The sequence below is a fragment of the Channa argus genome, unplaced genomic scaffold (genome assembly GCF_033026475.1).
Source record: "Channa argus isolate prfri unplaced genomic scaffold, Channa argus male v1.0 Contig009, whole genome shotgun sequence".
Taxonomy (NCBI): domain Eukaryota; kingdom Metazoa; phylum Chordata; class Actinopteri; order Anabantiformes; family Channidae; genus Channa; species Channa argus.
The window spans coordinates 677,546-690,567 of record NW_027125228.1 but is presented as its reverse complement, the minus strand read 5'-3'; the positions used below and the strand labels follow the sequence as shown (position 1 = coordinate 690,567).

Sequence of the window (13,022 nt, the reverse complement as noted above, 5' to 3'; positions counted from 1 at the left end):
ATGCATGACACTTGCTAAGAAGAAGATAAATGTGGCAAAGTACAAAGTACTATAACTGTACTGGTCTGTTACGCCCCTGTCTAGGGGGTCAGGGTGAAACATACAAAGATAAATTTGCATGTTCCCTCTCCGATCCTCAAACCAAAATCCAGGATTGAGATGTTCCAACAGAATGATATTTATTTTAAACGAAAGAAAGTGTCAAACAAAACATGACACTACAACTCAGGGCGAACCAAGGCCAACATAATAAACAAAATAAGCCATTTCCCACAGAAAGTGCTAGCTAGCCTGATAGAAATAAACAAACCAAAAGATAGTCGCTAACCCTAACTCCCTAATGTGAAAACAAGAGAAAACAATCAAAAGAAAATGGCAGTCCACCCCTACAGATTTAATACTATTTACAAAATATACAATTTATAAACAAAACCACGGCACAAAACCTAACAATTCAAAAATGCTAAATAAGATTTGGAAACCAAGAACAGCAAACAGGTGCTGCTGCCAGAAAGAGCCTCGCTAGCTGTTGGGAACCGTACCTTTAAAACTCCAGGAAGTGTAGGATGGACCAATCAGCTTCCTGTACTTCCCCCAAATCCGGCCAATCAGGCAGGTCACCTATAAGAACAAGAAAATAAAAACAACACATATGGCCAGGACCGTAACATGGTCTACTAGTAATGAAGCACGATGGTTGACAAACCAATAAAGTAGCAAAACAGCAATGAAAGAACAAAATTTGATGAAAATATAGAACAATTTCTATGAATAAATAGGCAGTAACACCAGCTTGAGCTGCCCGTAAACCCAAGCAAAAAAGCTTACAGCACCTGGTATTCCCAGGCGGTCTTCCTACCAAGTACTAACCAGGCCCGGCCCTATTTGGCTGCCGAGATCGGACGCTTAGAGAGCGGTGTGGCCGTAACATGCATTTGACATCATCAACAGCTCTTAAAAACGCTAGAGAAGCAGAATGCATGATACTTGCTAAGAAGAAGATAAATGTGGCAAAGTACAAAGTACTATAACTGTACTGGTCTGTTACGCCCCTGTCTAGGGGGTCAGGGTGAAACATACAAAGATAAATTTGCATGTTCCCTCTCCGATCCCCAAACCAAAATCCAGGATTGAGATGTTCCAACAGAATGATATTTATTTTAAACGAAAGAAAGTGTCAAACAAAACATGACACTACAACTCAGGGCGAACCAAGGCCAACATAATAAACAAAATAAGCCATTTCCCACAGAAAGTGCTAGCTAGCCTGATAGAAAGAAACAAACCAAAAGACAGTCGCTAACCCTAACTCCCTAATGTGAAAACAAGAGAAAACAATCAAAAGAAAAATGGCAGTCCACCCCTACAGATTTAATACTATTTACAAAATATACAATTTATAAACAAAACCACGGCACAAAACCTAACAATTCAAAAATGCTAAATAAGGTTTGGAAACCAAGAACAGCAAACAGGTGCTGATGCCAGAAAGAGCCTCGCTAGCTGTTGGGAACCATACTTTTAAAACTCCAGGAAGTGTAGGATGGACCAATCAGCTTCCTGTACTGCCCCCCAATCCAGCCAATCAGGCAGGGCACCTATAAGAACAAGAAAATAAAAACAACACATATGGCCAGGACCGTAACATGGTCTACTAGTAATGAAGCACGATGGTTGGCAAACCAATAAAGTAGCAAAACAGCAATGAAAGAACAAAATTTGATGAAAATATAGAACAATTTCTATGAATAAATAGGCAGTAACACCAGCTTGTGCTGCCCGTAAACCCAAGCAAAAAAGCTTACAGCACCTGGTATTCCCAGGCGGTCTTCCTACCAAGTACTAACCAGGCCCGGCTCTATTTGGCTGCCGAGATCGGACGAGATCGGGCGCTTAGAGAGCGGTGTGGCCGTAAGCTGCATTTGATATCATCAACAGCTCTTAAAAACGCTGGAGAAGCAGAATGCATGACACTTGCTAAGAAGAAGATAAATGTGGCAACGTACAAAGTACTATAACTGTACTGGTCTGTTACGCCCCTGTCTAGGGGGTCAGGGTGCAACATACAAAGATAAATTAGCATGTTCCCTCTCCGATCCCCAAACCAAAATCCAGGATCGAGATGTTCCAACAGAATGATATTTATTTTAAACGAAAGAAAGTGTCAAACAAAACATGACACTACAACTCAGGGCGAACCAAGGCCAACATAATAAACAAAATAAGCCATTTCCCACAGAAAGTGCTAGCTAGCCTGATAGAAATAAACAAACCAAAAGACAGTCGCTAACCCTAACTCCCTAATGTGAAAACAGTCCAAAGAAAATGGCAGTTCACCCCTACAGATTTAATACTATTTACAAAATATACAATTTATAAACAAAACCACGGCACAAAACCTAACAATTCAAAAATGCTAAATAAGGTTTGGAAACCAAGAACAGCAAACAGGTGCTGATGCCAGAAAGAGCCTCGCTAGCTGTTGGGAACCGTACTTTTAAAACTCCAGGAAGTGTAGGATGGACCAATCAGCTTCCTGTACTGCCCCCCAATCCAGCCAATCAGGCAGGGCACCTATAAGAACAAGAAAATAAAAACAACACATATGGCCAGGACCGTAACATGGTCTACTAGTAATGAAGCACGATGGTTGGCAAACCAATAAAGTAGCAAAACAGCAATGAAAGAACAAAATTTGATGAAAATATAGAACAATTTCTATGAATAAATAGGCAGTAACACCAGCTTGTGCTGCCCGTAAACCCAAGCAAAGAAGCTTACAGCACCTGGTATTCCCAGGCGGTCTTCCTACCAAGTACTAACAAGGCCCGGCCCTATTTGGCTGCCGAGATCGGACGGGATCGGGCGCTTAGAGAGCAGTGTGGCCATAAGCTGCATTTGACATCATCAACAGCTCTCAAAAACGCTGGAGAAGCAGAATGCATGACACTTGCTAAGAAGAAGATAAATGTGGCAAAGTACAAAGTACTATAACTGTACTGGTCTGTTACGCCCCTGTCTAGGGGGTCAGGGTGCAACATACAAAGATAAATTAGCATGTTCCCTCTCCGATCCCCAAACCAAAATCCAGGATCGAGATGTTCCAACAGAATGATATTTATTTTAAACGAAAGAAAGTGTCAAACAAAACATGACACTACAACTCAGGGCGAACCAAGGCCAACATAATAAACAAAATAAGCCATTTCCCACAGAAAGTGCTAGCTAGCCTGATAGAAATAAACAAACCAAAAGACAGTCGCTAACCCTAACTCCCTAATGTGAAAACAGTCCAAAGAAAATGGTAGTTCACCCCTACAGATTTAATACTATTTACAAAATATACAATTTATAAAAAAAACCACGGCACAAAACCTAACAATTCAGAAATACTAAATAAGGTTTGGAAACCAAGAACAGCAAACAGGTGCTGATGCCAGAAAGAGCTTCGCTAGCTGTTGGGAACCGTACTTTTAAAACTCCAGGAAGTGTAGGATGGACCACTCAGCTTCCGGTACTGCCCCCCAATCCGGCCAATCAGGCAGGGCACCTATAAGAACAAGAAAATAAAAACAACACATATGGCCAGGACCGTAACATGGTCTATAAGTAATGAAGCACGATCGTTGACAAACCAATAAAGTAGCAAAACAGCAATGAAAGAACAAAATTTGATGAAAATATAGAACAATTTCTATGAATAAATAGGCAGTAACACCAGCTTGTGCTGCCCGTAAACCCAAGCAAAAAAGCTTACAGCACCTGGTATTCCCAGGCGGTCTTCCTACCAAGTACTAACCAGGCCCGGCTCTATTTGGCTGCCGAGATCGGACGAGATCGGGCGCTTAGAGAGCGGTGTGGCCGTAAGCTGCATTTGACATCATCAACAGCTCTTAAAAACGCTGGAGAAGCAGAATGCATGACACTTGCTAAGAAGAAGATAAATGTGGCAAAGTACAAAGTACTATAACTGTACTGGTCTGTTACGCCCCTGTCTAGGGGGTCAGGGTGCCACATACAAAGATAAATTAGCATGTTCCCTCTCCGATCCCCAAACCAAAATCCAGGATCGAGATGTTCCAACAGAATGATATTTATTTTAAACGAAAGAAAGTGTCAAACAAAACATGACACTACAACTCAGGGCGAACCAAGGCCAACATAATAAACAAAATAAGACATTTCCCACAGAAAGTGCTAGCTAGCCTGATAGAAATAAACAAACCAAAAGACAGTCGCTAACCCTAACTCCCTAATGTGAAAACAGTCCAAAGAAAATGGCAGTTCACCCCTACAGATTTAATACTATTTACAAAATATACAATTTATAAACAAAACCACGGCACAAAACCTAACAATTCAAAAATGCTAAATAAGGTTTGGAAACCAAGAACAGCAAACAGGTGCTGATGCCAGAAAGAGCCTCGCTAGCTGTTGGGAACCGTACTTTTAAAACTCCAGGAAGTGTAGGATGGACCAATCAGCTTCCTGTACTGCCCCCCAATCCGGCCAATCAGGCAGGGCACCTATAAGAACAAGAAAATAAAAACAACACATATGGCCAGGACCGTAACATGGTCTATTAGTAATGAAGCACGATGGTTGACAAACCAATCAAGTAGCAAAACAGCAATGAAAGAACAAAATTTGATGAAAATATAGAACAATTTCTATGAATAAATAGGCAGTAACACCAGCTTGTGCTGCCCGTAAACCCAAGCAAAGAAGCTTACAGCACGTGGTATTCCCAGGCGGTCTTCCTACCAAGTACTAACAAGGCCCGGCCCTATTTGGCTGCCGAGATCGGACGGGATCGGGCGCTTAGAGAGCGGTGTGGCCGTAAGCTGCATTTGACATCATCAACAGCTCTCAAAAACGCTGGAGAAGCAGAATGCATGACCCTTGCTAAGAAGAAGATAAATGTGGCAAAGTACAAAGTACTATAACTGTACTGGTCTGTTAAGCCTCTGTCTAGGGGGTCAGGGTGCAACATACAAAGATAAATTAGCATGTTCCCTCTCCGATCCCCAAACCAAAATCCAGGATCGAGATGTTCCAACAGAATGATATTTATTTTAAACGAAAGAAAGTGTCAAACAAAACATGACACTACAACTCAGGGCGAACCAAGGCCAACATAATAAACAAAATAAGCCATTTCCCACAGAAAGTACTAGCTAGCCTGATAGAAATAAACAAACCAAAAGACAGTCGCTAACCCTAACTCCCTAATGTGAAAACAAGAGAAAACAATCAAAAGAAAATGGCAGTCCACCCCTACAGATTTAATACTATTTACAAAATATACAATTTATAAACAAAACCACGGCACAAAACCTAACAATTCAAAAATGCTAAATAAGGTTTGGAAAGCAAGAACAGCAAACAGGTGCTGCTGCCAGAAAGAGCCTCGCTAGCTGTTGGGAACCGTACTTTTAAAACTCCAGGAAGTGTAGGATGGACCAATCAGCTTCCTGTACTTCCCCCAAATCCGGCCAATCAGGCAGGGCACCTATAAGAACAACAAAATAAAAACAACACATATGGCCAGGACCGTAACATGGTCTACTAGTAATGAAGCAAGATGGTTGACAAACCAATAAAGTAGCAAAACAGAAATGAAAGAACAAAATTTGATGAAAATATAGAACAATTTCTATGAATAAATAGGCAGTAACACCAGCTTGTGCTGGCCGTAAACCCAAGCAAAAAAGCTTACAGCACCTGGTATTCCCAGGCGGTCTTCCTACCAAGTACTAACCAGGCCCGGCTCTATTTGGCTGCCGAGATCTGACGAGATCGGGCGCTTAGAGAGCGGTGTGGCCGTAAGCTGCATTTGACATCATCAACAGCTCTTAAAAACGCTGGAGAAGCAGAATGCATGACACTTGCTAAGAAGAAGATAAATGTGGCAAAGTACAAAGGACTATAACTGTACTGGTCTGTTACGCCCCTGTCTAGGGGCTCAGGGTGCAACATACAAAGATAAATTAGCATGTTCCCTCTCCGATCCCCAAACCAAAATCCAGGATCGAGATGTTCCAACAGAATGATATTTATTTTAAACGAAAGAAAGTGTCAAATAAAACATGACACTACAACTCAGGGCGAACCAAGGCCAACATAATAAACAAAATAAGCCATTTCCCACAGAAAGTGCTAGCTAGCCTGATAGAAATAAACAAACCAAAAGACAGTTGCTAACCCTAACTCCCTAATGTGAAAACAGTCCAAAGAAAATGGCAGTTCACCCCTACAGATTTAATACTATTTACAAAATATACAATTTATAAACAAAACCACGGCACAAAACCTAACAATTCAAAAATGCTAAATAAGGTTTGGAAACCAAGAACAGCAAACAGGTGCTGATGCTAGAAAGAGCCTCGCTAGCTGTTGGGAACCGTACTTTTAAAACTCCAGGAAGTGTAGGATGGACCAATCAGCTTCCTGTACTTCCCCCAAATCCGGCCAATCAGGCAGGGCACCTATAAGAACAAGAAAATAAAAACAACACATATGGCCAGGACCGTAACATGGTCTACTAGTAATGAAGCACGATGGTTGACAAACCAATAAAGTAGCAAAACAGCAATGAAAGAACAAAATTTGATGAAAATATAGAACAATTTCTATGAATAAATAGGCAGTAACACCAGCTTGAGCTGCCCGTAAACCCAAGCAAAAAAGCTTACAGCACCTGGTATTCCCAGGCGGTCTTCCTACCAAGTACTAACCAGGCCCGGCCCTATTTGGCAGCCGAGATCGGACGCTTAGAGAGCGGTGTGGCCGTAACATGCATTTGACATCATCAACAGCTCTTAAAAACGCTAGAGAAGCAGAATGCATGACACTTGCTAAGAAGAAGATAAATGTGGCAAAGTACAAAGTACTATAACTGTACTGGTCTGTTACGCCCCTGTCTAGGGGGTCAGGGTGAAACATACAAAGATAAATTTGCATGTTCCCTCTCCGATCCCCAAACCAAAATCCAGGATTGAGATGTTCCAACAGAATGATATTTATTTTAAACGAAAGAAAGTGTCAAACAAAACATGACACTACAACTCAGGGCGAACCAAGGCCAACATAATAAACAAAATAAGCCATTTCCCACAGAAAGTGCTAGCTAGCCTGATAGAAAGAAACAAACCAAAAGACAGTCGCTAACCCTAACTCCCTAATGTGAAAACAAGAGAAAACAATCAAAAGAAAAATGGCAGTCCACCCCTACAGATTTAATACTATTTACAAAATATACAATTTATAAACAAAACCACGGCACAAAACCTAACAATTCAAAAATGCTAAATAAGGTTTGGAAACCAAGAACAGCAAACAGGTGCTGATGCCAGAAAGAGCCTCGCTAGCTGTTGGGAACCATACTTTTAAAACTCCAGGAAGTGTAGGATGGACCAATCAGCTTCCTGTACTGCCCCCCAATCCAGCCAATCAGGCAGGGCACCTATAAGAACAAGAAAATAAAAACAACACATGTGGCCAGGACCGTAACATGGTCTACTAGTAATGAAGCACGATGGTTGGCAAACCAATAAAGTAGCAAAACAGCAATGAAAGAACAAAATTTGATGAAAATATAGAACAATTTCTATGAATAAATAGGCAGTAACACCAGCTTGTGCTGCCCGTAAACCCAAGCAAAAAAGCTTACAGCACCTGGTATTCCCAGGCGGTCTTCCTACCAAGTACTAACCAGGCCCGGCTCTATTTGGCTGCCGAGATCGGACGAGATCGGGCGCTTAGAGAGCGGTGTGGCCGTAAGCTGCATTTGATATCATCAACAGCTCTTAAAAACGCTGGAGAAGCAGAATGCATGACACTTGCTAAGAAGAAGATAAATGTGGCAACGTACAAAGTACTATAACTGTACTGGTCTGTTACGCCCCTGTCTAGGGGGTCAGGGTGCAACATACAAAGATAAATTAGCATGTTCCCTCTCCGATCCCCAAACCAAAATCCAGGATCGAGATGTTCCAACAGAATGATATTTATTTTAAACGAAAGAAAGTGTCAAACAAAACATGACACTACAACTCAGGGCGAACCAAGGCCAACATAATAAACAAAATAAGCCATTTCCCACAGAAAGTGCTAGCTAGCCTGATAGAAATAAACAAACCAAAAGACAGTCGCTAACCCTAACTCCCTAATTTGAAAACAGTCCAAAGAAAATGGCAGTTCACCCCTACAGATTTAATACTATTTACAAAATATACAATTTATAAACAAAACCACGGCACAAAACCTAACAATTCAAAAATGCTAAATAAGGTTTGGAAAGCAAGAACAGCAAACAGGTGCTGCTGCCAGAAAGAGCCTCGCTAGCTGTTGGGAACCGTACTTTTAAAACTCCAGGAAGTGTAGGATGGACCAATCAGCTTCCTGTACTTCCCCCAAATCCGGCCAATCAGGCAGGGCACCTATAAGAACAACAAAATAAAAACAACACATATGGCCAGGACCGTAACATGGTCTACTAGTAATGAAGCAAGATGGTTGACAAACCAATAAAGTAGCAAAACAGAAATGAAAGAACAAAATTTGATGAAAATATAGAACAATTTCTATGAATAAATAGGCAGTAACACCAGCTTGTGCTGGCCGTAAACCCAAGCAAAAAAGCTTACAGCACCTGGTATTCCCAGGCGGTCTTCCTACCAAGTACTAACCAGGCCCGGCTCTATTTGGCTGCCGAGATCTGACGAGATCGGGCGCTTAGAGAGCGGTGTGGCCATAAGCTGCATTTGACATCATCAACAGCTCTTAAAAACGCTGGAGAAGCAGAATGCATGACACTTGCTAAGAAGAAGATAAATGTGGCAAAGTACAAAGTACTATAACTGTACTGGTCTGTTACGCCCCTGTCTAGGGGGTCAGGGTGCAACATACAAAGATAAATTAGCATGTTCCCTCTCCGATCCTCAAACCAAAATCCAGGATCGAGATGTTCCAACAGAATGATATTTATTTTAAACGAAAGAAAGTGTCAAACAAAACATGACACGACAACTCAGGGCGAACCAAGGCCAACATAATAAACAAAATAAGCCATTTCCCACAGAAAGTGCTAGCTAGCCTGATAGAAATAAACAAACCAAAAGACAGTCGCTAACCCTAACTCCCTAATGTGAAAACAGTCCAAAGAAAATGGTAGTTCACCCCTACAGATTTAATACTATTTACAAAATATACAATTTATAAACAAAACCACGGCACAAAACCTAACAATTCAGAAATACTAAATAAGGTTTGGAAACCAAGAACAGCAAACAGGTGCTGATGCCAGAAAGAGCCTCGCTAGCTGTTGGGAACCGTACTTTTAAAACTCCAGGAAGTGTAGGATGGACCACTCAGCTTCCGGTACTGCCCCCCAATCCGGCCAATCAGGCAGGGCACCTATAAGAACAAGAAAATAAAAACAACACATATGGCCAGGACCGTAACATGGTCTATTAGTAATGAAGCACGATGGTTGACAAACCAATAAAGTAGCAAAACAGCAATGAAAGAACAAAATTTGATGAAAATATAGAACAATTTCTATGAATAAATAGGCAGTAACACCAGCTTGTGCTGCCCGTAAACCCAATCAAAAAAAAGCTTACAGCACCTGGTATTCCCAGGCGGTCTTCCTACCAAGTACTAACCAGGCCCGGCTCTATTTGGCTGCCGAGATCGGACGAGATCGGGCGCTTAGAGAGCGGTGTGGCCGTAAGCTGCATTTGACATCATCAACAGCTCTTAAAAACGCTGGAGAAGCAGAATGCATGACACTTGCTAAGAAGAAGATAAATGTGGCAAAGTACAAAGTACTATAACTGTACTGGTCTGTTAAGCCCCTGTCTAGGGGGTCAGGGTGCCACATACAAAGATAAATTAGCATGTTCCCTCTCCGATCCCCAAACCAAAATCCAGGATCGAGATGTTCCAACAGAATGATATTTATTTTAAACGAAAGAAAGTGTCAAACAAAACATGACACTACAACTCAGGGCGAACCAAGGCCAACATAATAAACAAAATAAGCCATTTCCCACAGAGAGTGCTAGCTAGCCTGATAGAAATAAACAAACCAAAAGACAGTCGCTAACCCTAACTCCCTAATGTGAAAACAGTCCAAAGAAAATGGCAGTTCACCCCTACAGATTTAATACTATTTACAAAATATACAATTTATAAACAAAACCACGGCACAAAACCTAACAATTCAAAAATGCTAAATAAGGTTTGGAAACCAAGAACAGCAAACAGGTGCTGATGCCAGAAAGAGCCTCGCTAGCTGTTGGGAACCGTACTTTTAAAACTCCAGGAAGTGTAGGATGGACCAATCAGCTTCCTGTACTGCCCCCCAATCCGGCCAATCAGGCAGGGCACCTATAAGAACAAGAAAATAAAAACAACACATATGGCCAGGACCGTAACATGGTCTACTAGTAATGAAGCATGATGGTTGGCAAACCAATAAAGTAGCAAAACAGCAATGAAAGAACAAAATTTGATGAAAATATAGAACAATTTCTACGAATAAATAGGCAGTAACACCAGCTTGTGCTGCCCGTAAACCCAAGCAAAAAAGCTTACAGCACCTGGTATTCCCAGGCGGTCTTCCTACCAAGTACTAACCAGGCCCGGCTCTATTTAGCTGCCGAGATCGGACGAGATCGGGCACTTAGAGAGCGGTGTGGCCGTAAGCTGCATTTGACATCATCAACAGCTCTTAAAAACGCTAGAGAAGCAGAATGCATGACACTTGCTAAGAAGAAGATAAATGTGGCAAAGTACAAAGTACTATAACTGTACTGGTCTGTTACGCCCCTGTCTAGGGGATCAGGGTGAAACATACAAAGATAAATTTGCATGTTCCCTCTCCGATCCCCAAACCAAAATCCAGGATTGAGATGTTCCAACAGAATGATATTTATTTTAAACGAAAGAAAGTGTCAAACAAAACATGACACTACAACTCAGGGCGAACCAAGGCCAACATAATAAACAAAATAAGCCATTTCCCACAGAAAGTGCTAGCTAGCCTGATAGAAAGAAACAAACCAAAAGACAGTCGCTAACCCTAACTCCCTAATGTGAAAACAAGAGAAAACAATCAAAAGAAAAATGGCAGTCCACCCCTACAGATTTAATACTATTTACAAAATATACAATTTATAAACAAAACCACGGCACAAAACCTAACAATTCAAAAATGCTAAATAGGGTTTGGAAACCAAGAACAGCAAACAGGTGCTGATGCCAGAAAGAGCCTCGCTAGCTGTTGGGAACCGTACTTTTAAAACTCCAGGAAGTGTAGGATGGACCAATCAGCTTCCTGTACTGCCCCCCAATCGGGCCAATCAGGCAGGGCACCTATAAGAACAAGAAAATAAAAACAACACATATGGCCAGGACCGTAACATGGTCTACTAGTAATGAAGCACGATGGTCGGCAAACCAATAAAGTAGCAAAACAGCAATTAAAGAACAAAATTTGATGAAAATATAGAACAATTTCTATGAATAAATAGGCAGTAACACCAGCTTGTGCTGCCTGTAAACCCAAGCAAAAAAGCTTACAGCACCTGGTATTCCCAGGCGGTCTTCCTACCAAGTACTAACCAGGCCCGGCTCTATTTGGCTGCCGAGATCGGACGAGATCGGGCACTTAGAGAGCGGTGTGGCCGTAAGCTGCATTTGACATCATCAACAGCTCTTAAAAACGCTAGAGAAGCAGAATGCATGACACTTGCTAAGAAGAAGATAAATGTGGCAAAGTACAAAGTACTATAACTGTACTGGTCTGTTACGCCCCTGTCTAGGGGATCAGGGTGAAACATACAAAGATAAATTTGCATGTTCCCTCTCCGATCCCCAAACCAAAATCCAGGATTGAGATGTTCCAACAGAATGATATTTATTTTAAACGAAAGAAAGTGTCAAACAAAACATGACACTACAACTCAGGGCGAACCAAGGCCAACATAATAAACAAAATAAGCCATTTCCCACAGAAAGTGCTAGCTAGCCTGATAGAAAGAAACAAACCAAAAGACAGTCGCTAACCCTAACTCCCTAATGTGAAAACAGTCCAAAGAAAATGGCAGTTCACCCCTACAGATTTAATACTATTTACAAAATATACAATTTATAAACAAAACCACGGCACAAAACCTAACAATTCAAAAATGCTAAATAAGGGTTGGGAACCAAGAACAGCAAACAGGTGCTGATGCCAGAAAGAGCCTCGCTAGCTGTTGGGAACCGTACTTTTAAAACTCCAGGAAGTGTAGGATGGACCAATCAGCTTCCTGTACTGCCCCCCAATCCGGCCAATCAGGCAGGGCACCTATAAGAACAAGAAAATAAAAACAACACATATGGCCAGGACCGTAACATGGTCTATTAGTAATGAAGCACGATGGTTGACAAACCAATCAAGTAGCAAAACAGCAATGAAAGAACAAAATTTGATGAAAATATAGAACAATTTCTATGAATAAATAGGCAGTAACACCAGCTTGTGCTGCCCGTAAACCCAAGCAAAGAAGCTTACAGCACGTGGTATTCCCAGGCGGTCTTCCTACCAAGTACTAACAAGGCCCGGCCCTATTTGGCTGCCGAGATCGGACGGGATCGGGCGCTTAGAGAGCAGTGTGGCCGTAAGCTGCATTTGACATCATCAACAGCTCTCAAAAACGCTGGAGAAGCAGAATGCATGACCCTTGCTAAGAAGAAGATAAATGTGGCAAAGTACAAAGTACTATAACTGTACTGGTCTGTTACGCCTCTGTCTAGGGGGTCAGGGTGCAACATACAAAGATAAATTAGCATGTTCCCTCTCCGATCCCCAAACCAAAATCCAGGATCGAGATGTTCCAACAGAATGATATTTATTTTAAACGAAAGAAAGTGTCAAACAAAACATGACACTACAACTCAGGGCGAACCAAGGCCAACATAATAAACAAAATAAGCCATTTCCCACAGAAAGTGCTAGCTAGCCTGATAGA

General features: G+C 41.6%; 11 pseudogenes; all 11 read right to left on the bottom strand.

The window, feature by feature from the left end:
* Window positions 1-1,798: 1,798 nt before the first annotated feature.
* On the bottom strand, window positions 1,799-1,917 carry LOC137111044 (5S ribosomal RNA; annotated as a pseudogene).
* An 857-nt stretch (window positions 1,918-2,774) lies between these two features.
* On the bottom strand, window positions 2,775-2,893 carry LOC137110677 (5S ribosomal RNA; annotated as a pseudogene).
* Window positions 2,894-3,750: 857 nt separating this feature from the next.
* On the bottom strand, window positions 3,751-3,869 carry LOC137111043 (5S ribosomal RNA; annotated as a pseudogene).
* Window positions 3,870-4,726: 857 nt separating this feature from the next.
* Window positions 4,727-4,845, bottom strand: LOC137110787 (5S ribosomal RNA; annotated as a pseudogene).
* An 867-nt stretch (window positions 4,846-5,712) lies between these two features.
* Window positions 5,713-5,831, bottom strand: LOC137111299 (5S ribosomal RNA; annotated as a pseudogene).
* A 1,834-nt stretch (window positions 5,832-7,665) lies between these two features.
* Window positions 7,666-7,784, bottom strand: LOC137111041 (5S ribosomal RNA; annotated as a pseudogene).
* An 857-nt stretch (window positions 7,785-8,641) lies between these two features.
* LOC137110068 (5S ribosomal RNA) lies at window positions 8,642-8,760 on the bottom strand (annotated as a pseudogene).
* Window positions 8,761-9,619: 859 nt separating this feature from the next.
* Window positions 9,620-9,738, bottom strand: LOC137111040 (5S ribosomal RNA; annotated as a pseudogene).
* An 857-nt stretch (window positions 9,739-10,595) lies between these two features.
* LOC137111294 (5S ribosomal RNA) lies at window positions 10,596-10,714 on the bottom strand (annotated as a pseudogene).
* Window positions 10,715-11,582: 868 nt separating this feature from the next.
* On the bottom strand, window positions 11,583-11,701 carry LOC137110111 (5S ribosomal RNA; annotated as a pseudogene).
* An 857-nt stretch (window positions 11,702-12,558) lies between these two features.
* Window positions 12,559-12,677, bottom strand: LOC137110887 (5S ribosomal RNA; annotated as a pseudogene).
* Window positions 12,678-13,022: the final 345 nt, after the last annotated feature.